The sequence below is a fragment of the Stegostoma tigrinum genome, chromosome 9 (genome assembly GCF_030684315.1).
Source record: "Stegostoma tigrinum isolate sSteTig4 chromosome 9, sSteTig4.hap1, whole genome shotgun sequence".
Taxonomy (NCBI): Eukaryota; Metazoa; Chordata; class Chondrichthyes; order Orectolobiformes; family Stegostomatidae; genus Stegostoma; species Stegostoma tigrinum.
The window spans coordinates 11,824,568-11,837,834 of NC_081362.1; positions in this window are offsets into that span (position 1 = coordinate 11,824,568).

The following is a 13,267-nucleotide window of genomic DNA, read 5'->3' on the forward strand; positions in this document are numbered from 1 at the left end:
CAAGCAGGACAATATAAAGTTGAGTAACCAGTGCAGATAACCTGTCAATTTATGGGAGGAGTATTCCTTTGCTGTAATGTGTCCAAGATCCAGGGTATCGAATAGTTCTCTGCAACTAAACAGCTCAACTCCATCTGCCCCCAGATTAACCCCTCACCCTGCAGCCTTTCTTCTAAGCTTCATGTCCAACCCCATTCCATGAAGCCCATCTACCAACTACTCCTCACACCTCCCACCAACAATATTCACTTGTTCCTGGGTCACGCCTTCACCCTGGGAGTTTAGCAGATGTTGTTCAGGGACCTACAACTACCTTTTTGCTGCTGTCAAGTGCTGGAAATGCCAGCTTCTCATTGGATGGTAGCCCTTGGAACTGGGGAGTTTTGCAGCATGGAAAAATATCTCTTCAGCCTGTCACGTTCACGTCAGTCATCAAGGACATTGTATTACGTCAAGCCCGGCCATCACAGCGCCAGGGACCAGGGTTCAATTTCGCCCTCAGGCAACTGTCTGTGTGGAGTTTGCACACCCTCCCTGTGTCTGTGTGGATTTCCTTCGGGTGCTCTTGTTTCCTCCCACAGCCCAAAGATACACAGGTTTGGCAGATTGGTCATGCTAAATTGCCTGTAGTGTTCAGGGATGTGTAGATTAGGTGGGTTATAGGTGAATTGGTCTGGGTGGAATGCTCTGAGGATTGGTGTGGATTTGTTGGGCTGAAGGGTCTATTTCCACACTGCAGGGTTTCTATGATTCTGTGATCACATATCTAACCAAAACATTTTTTTCAGCATTTGGCCCATAGCCTTGCGATAGCTTTTCAAGTATTCACTAAATTACTCTTTAAATCTTCTGAAGGCTTCTCCCCTCTCCCCATGTCCCACCTTTTCAGGCAATAGGTCCCAGAAAACAATCTCTGTCCCCCAATTCAAACTGCCTCCAATACATTTCCAGGTAGTGCATTTGTTACCCTAACTACTCACTGGGTTAAGAAAAAGCTTTCTCTCACTTTGCATTTGCTTCATCAGAAAAATGCTGTCTTAAAAATATCTTGCTTCGATTTTTTTTTAACACAGTCATCAAGAGTCCAAAAATAATATTCTCAAAATGAAAACAGAATAGTGTGAAAACAGATGACTACGTAAAAGTTAGAATGAGATATTTCAACATCTTTTCTTATTTGTTTCTCTTCTCAGTCCAATTGATCATGAAAATGTGGCAAGTTTAAATGTAGATCATTTTAATATTTAACTTTTTCTATTGGGGAAAAATATCTGAATATTCTAATGGTAGCTAAGAACAAAACTAATTTTGTCAGTGCATTGAAGTGCTTGCTAGTCCATGTTAGGAGGAACGAAGAGTGAAATTCAAATGGACCCACATGTCCATTTTGTGCTTTTGGATGCGGGAGGGCCCCTTTTGATACTCAGAACATGCCTTATGCAATATTCAGGTTAGCTGCAAAATTATAACAGCAAGAGACAGAGATTGATGATGGAGGATTGTTTTTTGCACTGGAGGCCTGTTACCAGTGGTGTCACAAGGAATCGGTGCTGGGTCTACTTTTGTTTGCCATTTATATAAATGATTTGGATGAGCATTTAGAAGGCAAAGCTAGTAAATTTGCAGGTGACACCAAAATTGGTGGTATTGTGCATAGTGAAGAAGGTTATCTAGGAATACAAAAAGACCCTGATCTGTTGGGTCGATGGGCTGAAGTGTGGCAGATGGAGTTTAGTTTGGATAAATGTGAGGCATTGCATTTTGGTAAAATAAACAAGGGCAGGACGTACATAATTAAAAGGAGGGTCTTGGGTAGCAAGATATGGCAGCTCAGATACATAATTCATCAAAGTTTGTATCACATGTAGACAGGGTGGTTAAGAAGGCATTTAGCACACATGTCTTCATTGCTCAGAGCTTTGAGTACAGGTGTTGGGACGTCATGTTAAGTTTGTACAGGATGTTGGTGAGGCCATGTATCCAGTTTTGGTCACCTTGTGGTAGGAAGGACATAATTTGGCTGGACAGTGCTTAGAAAAGATTCACCAGGATGTTGCCAGGAATGGAGGGCTTGAGTTACAAGGGAGAGATTGGATAGGGTGGGACTTTCTTCACTGGAGCTCAGGAGGCTGAGGGTGACCTTAAAGAGCTTTATAAAATCATGAGGGTTATATATAAGATGAATGGCAGGTGTTTTTTCCCTAGCATGGGGAATTTCAATCGTAGGAGGCATATTTTTAAGGTGAGAAGAGATGATTTAAAAAAAGACACATGGGGCAAATTTTTGATACAGGGAATGGTTTGTGTGTGAAATGAACTTCCAGAGGAAATAAAGGATGTGGGAATGGTTACAATGTTTAAAAGACATTTGGATAAGTACACAAATATAAAATGTTTGGAGGGATATGGGTCAAGCACAGGTATGACTGAAAGACTTAATAACAAGAAGACTTCATAAAGCTGTAAAGTGGGAAGGCAGTAATGTAGTGTCAATCTCATAGGATTAGCAATTCAAAGGTCCAGGAAACATAATTTCACATCCCATCACAGCAGCTAATGTAATTTAAATTCAATTAATTAATAATTTATTTAAAAATTCATCTCTGTAATGTTAATGGCTTTCATTCTGATATATCTCACAGCCAGCATATCATGGAGATAGTCAGTGTACCTTTAAGGAACATGCTTATGGCATCATCATTCTATCATAACATGTATCCTGGTAGTATATTCAGGCCACTGGAAGCACAAGTGGTGGAAGATTCTATTGTTTACAACTAATTAGCTTTATTTTAGCTCGGACACTGATTTTGCCTCTGAATGTAAAATGTGAATATAGTTGTGAAGTGTGATAAATATTTGTTGGATCTTTCAGTAAAATGCTACCCACACTTTAGTTTCTTATGTTGTGAGAAACATCATAAATATTTATGCAAAAGATGCCTCCCCAGTAAACATACATGAGGATTAGCAGTGATCCTTAAAAAAATACTTCAATACCATGGTGGCAGATATCTGAGAAGCTCATTGAAGATCAGCTGTACAACAACATTGAACATCAAAAATTCAGACAATTAATAACATCAGCCAATATGAATGCAAATCTGTAGACAGAACTAATTTATTTCTGATTAAAAGTTAAGTTCTTTTACATTAGAAAACTTATCTATCTACAGAAAAGTGCCTGTAGTTCCGATTTTCTTTAAAAAATGCCACTTAAATGTTCCTCACAGCAGAGCTACAAAGCTCTTCACAAAGGAAATACCACTAAAAAAAAGAAAAAAATGATCTACTCCACTAAGAAGTCTTACTTCTTGTGATTGGCCATTATTTATTTATGATTCAATGTCAAGAAATTGTTCCACAGCTTATTATGGATCACCAGTTGTATGTAGTGCCAGTGCAAAAATTCATCTTGGCTTCCTGACATTTCCTGCTCAATAGGTTCCAATAAGCTAGCACAAAGAGGGATTGTTAGTCTGTGCAGATATTTCTTTAGACACGTTTATGAGATTAATGTAATGGAACAAGCCAAATGTGGCACAATTGAATTAAGCAGTGCTCTCAAAGGTGTGTACGTAAACCAATTCAATTCAGCTGATAAATTTAATGGTGCTACAACCATATTACTCAGCCTCAAATAAGCGCCGAACGCACATTCGAGAAGTTTCAAGCGGAACTGAACAAGCGGGAGTGAAATTGCATAATTTGGAAAATTGACTGCTTCACAAATTAGCCAAAATTCATCATGTGTGGCTTAAAGAAAAATGACTCAGCAAGAACATGCCCAGAACCAAAGCATCGCAGCCTTTCACTTAAAAGACATTCAGATAAAATACCAACATTAGAAGAACTAAACCCTAAATTTTCTGGAGCAGGATTCTTTTCCAAGCTGTATACCAATCATGACAACAGTCTCAAGAGCTCACATCATTAAGGTCGCCATTTGGATTGCACTGTTTCTGATAGTTCCCATTGAGCTATCAGTCAGCCGTGACCAACTCCACAAAACACATGTAGAGGATTATTGATAATGGACCTGGCCATATTTGTACATTTGACAATATCATGGTCATAGGCAGTGTGTGACCTCAACATTATGACAGCAATACACTAACGTGGATTGGGATTTATCATTGCAAAGTGGTAGGTCACCATCACACAGATGAAGTGTTTCAGATCCATTTATGCCATCCATGGAGTCTCTCCCGATCTGAGTAAGATCGAGGATGTTGTACAAATGCCAACCTCATGGGATAAAGAGGATCTGTGATATTGCCTGAGATTTTACAACTTCATCTAGCCATATATTCCCAACTTCACAGAGCAGATATCCCTGCTGAGAGATTTGCACAATTACTGACATGGTGGCTCAGTGGTTAGCACTGCTGCTTTACAGTGCTGGGGACTCAGGTTTGATTCCTCCCTCAGACCACTGTCTGGGTAGAGTTTGCACATTGTCTGCATGGGTTTCCTCCTGATGCTCCAGTTCCTTGCTGCAGTCCAAAGACGTACAGGCGAGGTAGATTGGCCATTCTAAATTGCCCATTGTGTCCAGGGATGTGTAGCTAGTTGAATTTGCCATGGGAAATGCAGGGATAGGTTAGGAGGTGTGGGTCTGGGTGGAATGCTCATCACGGGGTCTGTGTGAACTCAATGGGCCAAATGAACTGCTTCTATACTGTAGTGATTCTGTACATGACAAGATGACCATCAAGACAGTGTGGATACTCTCAAGCAAGTTCCGTCAACTTACTGTAATGCTATGACCACAGGAAGGAACCAATCCCCAATGCTTTAGTGCATGTCTTTGGCGAGATGAAAATCTAATTGCTTTTGGGTCAAAAGCCCTATCATCTGTACAAGACAACAATTTCCATATATGTTGGGAGAAACATTAGCTCTGGTATTTGGCATCATGCAGTTTCATGCCTACTCATTTGGCAAGAAATTAACAAGAACTTATTTCGCAAGAAATTTAATGTTGGACCAGATCATAAGCTAATAGAAATAATCTGCATAAACAAGATTACTATCACGTTTGCAACATTAATTTGACAGTGAAAGGATATGACTTTGAAGTGAGATATCAGCCAAGTACAGGGTTCTTGTGGCTCAGTACTAGTTTATGTTTTATTAACTCATGGGATATGGGCATCACTGGTTGGCCAACATTGATTGCCCATCCTAGTTGCCCTTGAGAAGGTGGTGGTGAGCTGCCTTGTGTGAGCCACCACACTCCACCTGCCACAGGTTGGCCCGCAACGCCCTTAGGGAGAGAATTCCATGATGTTGGACCAGGGACAGTGAAGGAACGGCGATATATTTCCAATTCAAGATGGTGAGTAGCTTGAAGGGGAACTTGAAGGTAATGGTTTTCCCATGTATTTGTTGCTCTTGTCTTTCTGGATGGAAGTGGTTACGGATTTGGAAGGTGCTGTCTGAGGTGCTTTGGTAAATTTCTGTCTGGTATCTCGTGGATAGTGCACACTGCTGCTGCTGAGGTGGTGGAGGAGTATCCTTACCTCTGAGCCAAGACCCCAGGCTCAAGTCCCACCTGCTCCAGAGATGCCTCAATAACATGTCTGAATGAGAGGTAATGGGAACTGCAGATGCTGGAGAATCCAAGATAATAAAATGTGAGGCTGGATGAACACAGCAGGCCAAGCAGCATCTCGGGAGCACAAAAGCTGACGTTTCGGGCTTAGACCCTTCATCAGAGGAGGGATCTCTGATGAAGGGTCTAGGCTTGAAACGTCAGCTTTTGTGCTCCTGAGATGCTGCTTGGCCTGCTGTGTTCATCCAGCCTCACATTTTATTATCTTACATGTCTGAATGAGTTGTTTAATAATATCAAGAAGTCAGGTTCCAGCTTGATTGCATCTGACAGTTTGAGCAGATTAACCAACCCACAGAAGCAGGAGACATTCATTCTGACCTACATAAGGAACCTCCAGATTACAGGCTTGAAAACATCTGTAAAGTTGATCAGTTACAAAGGCATTGCTACAGAAGATCAAGATGCCTGCTGGAGGTAAAATGTATATCATCTGTTTCATTAATGTCCTATAGAGAAAGAAATCTACCATGCTTACCCAGTCTGGCCTCTATGCAATTCCTGACATTCACCAATGTGGCTGGTTCTAAAATACCTTCTGAAAATACCAAGCTGGCTATCGGTGGTAAGAAAGTTGACTTGCTGTTGCCCTCTCAGGGGCAATTAGTAAAACATGCTAAAGTTACCACTGACACACACTTCCCAAGATTGATCTTTTCTTTTAAAATAATTTATATTTTCACCTTTCATAGTATTTTATTCTGCCTCCCCATGAATAAAGCAGGATTCTGGTTGAAACAATGCAATGCTTTAAGTACAAAGGTAGAATGGAAAATGGATGGTGAATTTGAGAATAGGGCAGGTTGTTTTGGATGACTCAACATCCATTCTCATGACTGAAAACAGACATTTGTTTCAATATGTCTCGTAGGCACAAAGAACAACTTGTACTTTCCAGTGGTAACTAGGGCAGCATAAGAATTTGTGGCTGTATAATTTTATAGCACATTAAATGGGAGATGTGGACCTTTTTAAGATTCTTTTTGACACACTTCCAATAGCACATTGCTTCACTCAGTATATTTTTGGGCATTAACAGACAGTTGTGTGCACATTCTGGATTAACTTCCCATTAATAACCATTCTAGCTGTCGACAGTTCCAGCTGTGGACTGTTCCAGCTGTACACCCATTCCAACTGTCGACTGTTTCAGATGTAGGGACCATTCCAGCTGTGGGCTGTTCCAGCCACAGACCATTCCAGTGGTGGGATGTTCCAGCCACAGACCATTCCAGCTGTGGGCTGTTCCAGCCACGGACCATTCTGGTTCTGGACTTTTCCAGTTGCAGGCCATTCCAGCTGTGAATGCTCCAGCTACGGACCATTCCCCTTGACATCCCTTCCACCACATTCAACATTCACCTCACCCATCTCAAGCACACAGTAACAGTAATATGTACCATTGACAAGATACACTGCAGTAATGCACCAAGGAACCTTCAACAGCACCTTGCAAGTTGGCAACATCTCCCACCTGGAGATGAAGGTGTTCTAGATACTATTGTATTAAAATACAAGTTCTAATGAGGAGGAGCAGACATCTTCATAGATGTGCAGGTGAGGAATGGATAGTTGCTCATCGGGTAGTGGTAGTGCCCAGGTGTCATAAGGACATATTGTGAATAGCAGGTGAACTTCCCAAGGCAGGGCATGTAGAAATACGATAACTCAAATATTACAAATAGGGATTTAACCTCGTCAGGGTATCATGCAGTTCTGTAAAATATGGCAAATATGTCGAGTAGTAGGAAAACTTCAACATGGAATTAAAGCAACACTTTTGATACCCAAACCAGATTTGAAGTAGCATCCAGATAATTGATGGTAGATTTTGTTGAACCATTACCTAAAAATAAGAAAGGGACACCTATACGTCCTTATAGTTATAAATATGATAACCAATTTTTAAAAAGCTATTCCCTTAAAGACAATTGCAGTTAAAGTAGTTGTGAAAAATAACAGCTTAGCTTTCTACTCGTTTTAGACTACCAACTGAAGTGAAAACAGATCAAGGTTCTAACTTTATGTCCCTTTGTTTTCAGGGCATCTGTGTATAAAATAAAATAATCTGTGAAATCTAGTGCTTGTCAGCTGAAAACAAAGGGAACTTTGGAGAGATACCATCAAACTTGAAACCATGTTTTTTTCAGACATATTGTCATGAATACACATCGGATTGAGACAAAGAATTAGATTTCTTACTATTTGCTATCAAAGATTTCCCAAATAATTCTGTTAGGTTCAATCCATTCAAAGTGGCCCACAGCCATGAGATAAGAATCAGATCAAAGTAATTAAGTGCAAGTTTTTAAGACCAAAAAATATGATTCCTCAAAGCAAGAGTTAATATTTACCGATAAGAACCAATGTCAGGAAAATTGAGCTAGTTTAGATATCGACTCTAGATCAAAGGTCAGCGAGGGACTATGGGCCCAATGGCCTCCCTTTACATTGAAAATTCTAATCTCTAACCACACTACCAAAATTTCTTCGAGTTCTTCAGAATATCAATTTTGTGATAAAAGGATAAACAAACATTTTAATTTTTTTTTGCAAAGTTGAAAGCACTCTATTTCTCACGGTTTCAACTTTTAAAAATAGTAATCTGTAAATCATATTTATAAGTAGCTAAGAAACAATTTTGAGCATTTAATGTGCATGTCCTCTTTATCATGAATTCTGCTGCCCAGTTTCATTAAACTAGTACTGACCATCCAGTTTAGAGAAGAGAGGATTGTCAGGTGATTTTATTAACACTGACAAGCAATATTTAAACGTCAAAAATCAACCAGGCCCATCATGTGTGTTGATACAATGTCCACTGCCAAAAAGGAGGGGCTGCTGAATACTGGGACAGCTTATGTAGCTTGAAAATACAATGATAAATCTTGAAAATGTATTATCAAATTAAAACCTGGTTAATGTTGTTCACCTAGTGAGGAATAGGGGGAGTTATGATCAATTAGGAGATAAATGAAGTACATTAATGGATGTGAAATTATGGTGAGGGAATAAAATTGAATTGAAAGCTGTGTACATATCTCCATGGAGTTTCGTCTTCCTGAAATGTTTAATTCCATTTAAATATTGAGTTTGACCTGCCTCAATAACACATGCTGCAACACATTCCACAATCTGGTGTCTTTTCACAGCAACACTTTTCTGTCTTTCTCAACTTTATGCTTCAGGACTAACCTACACTGTTTCTTTGTTGTGGTTAGTTCATTAGAATCGTAGAGTCATAGAGTTGCACAGTACGGAGTCAGGCCCTTCAGTCCAACTGACCTGCGCTGACCAGATATACTAAATTAGTCTAGTAGCTTTGCCAGCATTTGGCCCGTATCCCTCTAAACACTTCCTGTTCATGTACCCTTCCCGATGCCTTTTAAACGTTGTAATTGTACCAGCCTCCACCACTTCCTCTGGCAGCTCTTTCTATACATGCACCACCCTCTGCATGAAAAAGTTTCCCTTTAGGTCCCTTTTTAATCATTCCTCTTTCACCTTAAATTTATATCCTCTAGTTTTGGACTCCCCTACCCTGGGGAAAAGGCCTTGACTACTCATCCTATCCATGCCCCTCATTATTTTATAAACTTCAATAAGGTCATCTCTCAGCCTCCAAATGCTCCAGGGAAAACAGCTCCAGCCTTTTCAGCCTCTCCCTATAGCTCAAACCCCCCAGCCCTGGCAAAATCCTTGTAAATCTTTTCTGAACCCTTTCATGTTCAATAACATTTTTCCTATTGCAGGGAGACCAAAACTGCATGCAGTATTCCAAATGTGGCCTAACCAATGTCCTATACAGCTGCAACATGATATCCCAACACCTATAGTGGATACATTTTTCACTACTTAGCCTATCAAACATTAACATTACTTCAAATGTTTCTATTATAATTTCTCTTAAGCATCTGTACTTCTGCACAATCCAACGTTGAGGATTGGTACTTTTGCTTTAAAAACTTTAAAATAGAAAGAATCGAATTTTCCAGTGATCAATACAAAGACTTACTGATCTTATATTTTAATACTTCACTGTCATAAACAACTCAAATCAATATTTACTAAACAATACTTATTTGGCAACTAATACTCTAAAATACAGCAGTTATTTCCAGTTCACTCCTTAACCTAATTGCAATCCCATGTCTCATTTGTCTGTTACACTGCAGTCTCTGCAGAAATATAGACTTGTGTTTAAAAATCCCAAGCTCCCCTCAAGCTTTAGCAGAATCTCTTCCCCCCCACGCCATGTCCTTTTAAACAGAATCCTATTCATTCAACCTGCTCAGCATAAACCACTGGGCATCTAAAGCAAGTAGGTGGTGGCATTTAGGTAATATCACTGGTCTATTTTCGCAAAGGCCCAGGCTAAAGGTCTGGATCCATGGGCTCATATCCCACCATGGGAACGGGTGGAATTTAAGTTCAATTAATAAATCCTGGATCTGAAGATGAGATTTAGTAATACTGGTGTGGCAACCATTATCAACTTCTGTGAACACCTATCTGGAAATCTGTTGCCCCTATCTGGTTTGGACTTGATATAGATTCAGACCCATAGTGGTTGACACTTAATTGCCCTCTGAAATGGTCCAGCAAGCCACCCCATTCAAGGGCAACTAGAGATGGACAACATGGCTCAGCAGTTATCACAGTGCCAGGGACATGGGTATGATTCCACTCTCGGATGATAGTCAATGTGCAGTTTTCACATTCTCCCCATGTTTACATGGATTGTCTCAGGTGCTACGATTTCCTCCCACAGTCCAAAGATGTGCAGGTGAGGTGGATTGGCCATGACTAAATTGTCCGTAGTGTCCAGGGATATGTAGGTTTGGTGGATTAGCTATAGTAAAATGCAAGGTTACAGGGGTAGGGTAGGAGGCTGGGTCTAGGTAGGATGCTCTGTGGAGGGTTGATGTGGACACGAAGGGCTGAATGGCCTGCTTCCTCACTGCAGGGAATCCGTGTTTGAAAACATGCCGGCATTGCGGCAACAGATGAAAGGAAAATTAGGTTTATTTTATTCTCCACAAGATTCATTTTTAACAGCACTCTCCTTGGTGAAGAACTCTCAAAAGCAATTTTATTTTTATCTGCCACTTTGTATAGATGCACCGGTTGTAGATTTTCTTCCTCAAACCTCATTCTGAAAGTTTGAGAATCTACATCAGACTTGTCCAACCAATGTGACTCAGCAAGAGGTCATATCTGGCCCTCAGTGCTTTGTTTGAAATATATGTGAGTGCTGCCATAAGATTTTAAAAGCAGCTGCTCTTTCATGTGTAATGTTACATTCTGTCCATCAGAATTCTTTCTAAGAACATCCTCACCATGGAGGTTCAACTGACAGGCCTGTAATTTCCTATTCATCCCTTCCTTCCTTTTTTTCAGGAATGGGAGAATGTTTTCAGACGCCATACCTGTGGCAAGGGAAAATTTCAAAATTATAGCCCCCTCCTTGCCTGTCTTACAGAGTTAATGATTGAAGCAAGACTTGTGGGTATTGAAGGAAGGGGTTGGTTGAAGGAAGAATAAAGTGAAGTGGGAGCAGTGCAAGCGTACAAAATCAGGATTACTTTATGCAGGGTGTGAAAACAAAAAGAGCTGGTTTGGCCTTTACACATTGTGATTATCATGCAATACTACATGATTCAATGATTGTTGGTAGTGCAGTTGGAATCCCTACACTATCAAAGCAGGCCATTTGAACTATCAAATCCACACTGACCCTGAAAAGATCATCCTACCCAGATCAACCCCACACTGACCCTATCCCTGAAATGCTACATTTCCCACAGCTAATCCACCTCACCCACACATCTTTGGACTGGAGGAGGAAACCCACACAGATAGAGGGAAGAATGTACACAGCTCCCTACAGACAGCTGCCTAAGGCTGGAATTGAACCTAGGTCTCTGGTGCTGCTATACTGCGCTGCTACCCAGTGAGCCATCGTGCTGCTCTCATGTGTCAGAATTATATCAGACAACATTTGTGAAGAGATGAAGGGAAACATGTATAACTTAAGGTCACAAAACTTAAGGATTGTTTTAATTGTAATATTTTAATAGCACACAAACTAACTCACTGTTATCGTTGAAATATGACATTAACTTGGATTGGGGAGTTAATTACCTGGAAATATGAGAAAGGAGAGATACACTAGTATGGTCTAACAATGAATTTCATTACTACATGGAATCTAATATGAGGGGACAGATGAAGTGACTGAATACCATGGTTATTTAATGAATTGTTCCTTAATCCTTGATTCCTGAAAAAAAATTTGTTCATAAATCCCAATCTTGCATACTCCAACAATACATTTTCTCTCCCAAAATTAGACCAGTGGCATCTATGACTCCCTTATTGGGTTAACAAAGGCTCCGGGGTCACTTTTAACAAGGGCAATGAATTTCAGACAAAGAGCTTTCAAGTTACTAAGACAGGTTGGCATGTTACAGCCTGAAGCTCAGACTCAAGTGAAATACGAGGATGTTGCCAAAATGTTAAAAAATGCCAAGTGCACAGTGGTTGACTATTTACCACAATGCTACATGATAAATGCTTCATTAGCTGCATTAAAAATGCCTTTATGCATTATGAGAAAATCCAAGTTATGTATTATTCAGTTCTTCAATTCTGGACACATTTGAAACAAGAACTCTGAATCATGCTACGAATGGTGTCAGCCTGACTGTGTTAATGGTTGCCATGGCTTTTGTAAATACTGTCTCGTTTCTTTGCCATTGCCAGACAGTTTTCCCCTCCTGGAAACGCATCTTCTTTCAACTCACACTTTTACAATCGTTGCCAGACTGCTGAGTACTTCCAGCCCTTTCTGTTTTCATTTTAAATTTCCATCATAGGAGCAGGAGTAGGCCATTCAACCCCTCGGGCCTGTTCTACCATTTCAATGAGGCCATGGCTGATCTGTGACCTAAGTCCGTATACCCATTTTTGGCCCATATCCCTTAATGCTTTTGCTTCACAAGAATTTATCCACCTCAGGTTGAAAATTAACAACTGATCCACTGCCATTTTTGGAAGAGAGTTTCAAAACTTCTACCATCCTTTGTGTGTAGAAGGGCTCCCCTCATGCACAGTATTTTTTTCTTCTTCTTGAAGCGTTTTACAGGCAGTCCCTAGGTTGCAAATGTGGTTCCCTTCTGGGGATCAGTCACAAATCAATTCGTCCACAAGTCAGAACACAATGCAGAACAGTATAAACAAGCTGCACATAAGTGCCTAAGGTGTTCATATGTTGGGGTTAAATTATCCCTGCATGGGACTGCATTCATAAGTATGAGCTTTTCTAAGTTGGACGTTCAAAAATTGGGGACCAACCTACATTTACTTCATGTTCCAAGCACTGGTACAGATCATTACTTTCAAAATTATTAATCAGGGCAGGACATATACACTTAATGGTATTATACACTTAAAGAGTTCTGGGGAGTGTTGCTGAACAAATGAACCTAAGGGTGCAGATTCATAGTTCCTTGAAGGTGGAGTCACAGGATGACAGGGTAGTGAGGATATGGTTTGGTACTCTTGCCTTCATTGGTCAGTGCATTGAGCATAGGCGTTGGGATGTCATGCTGCAGCTGTACAGGCCACAGGTGAGGCCACTTTTCGGTT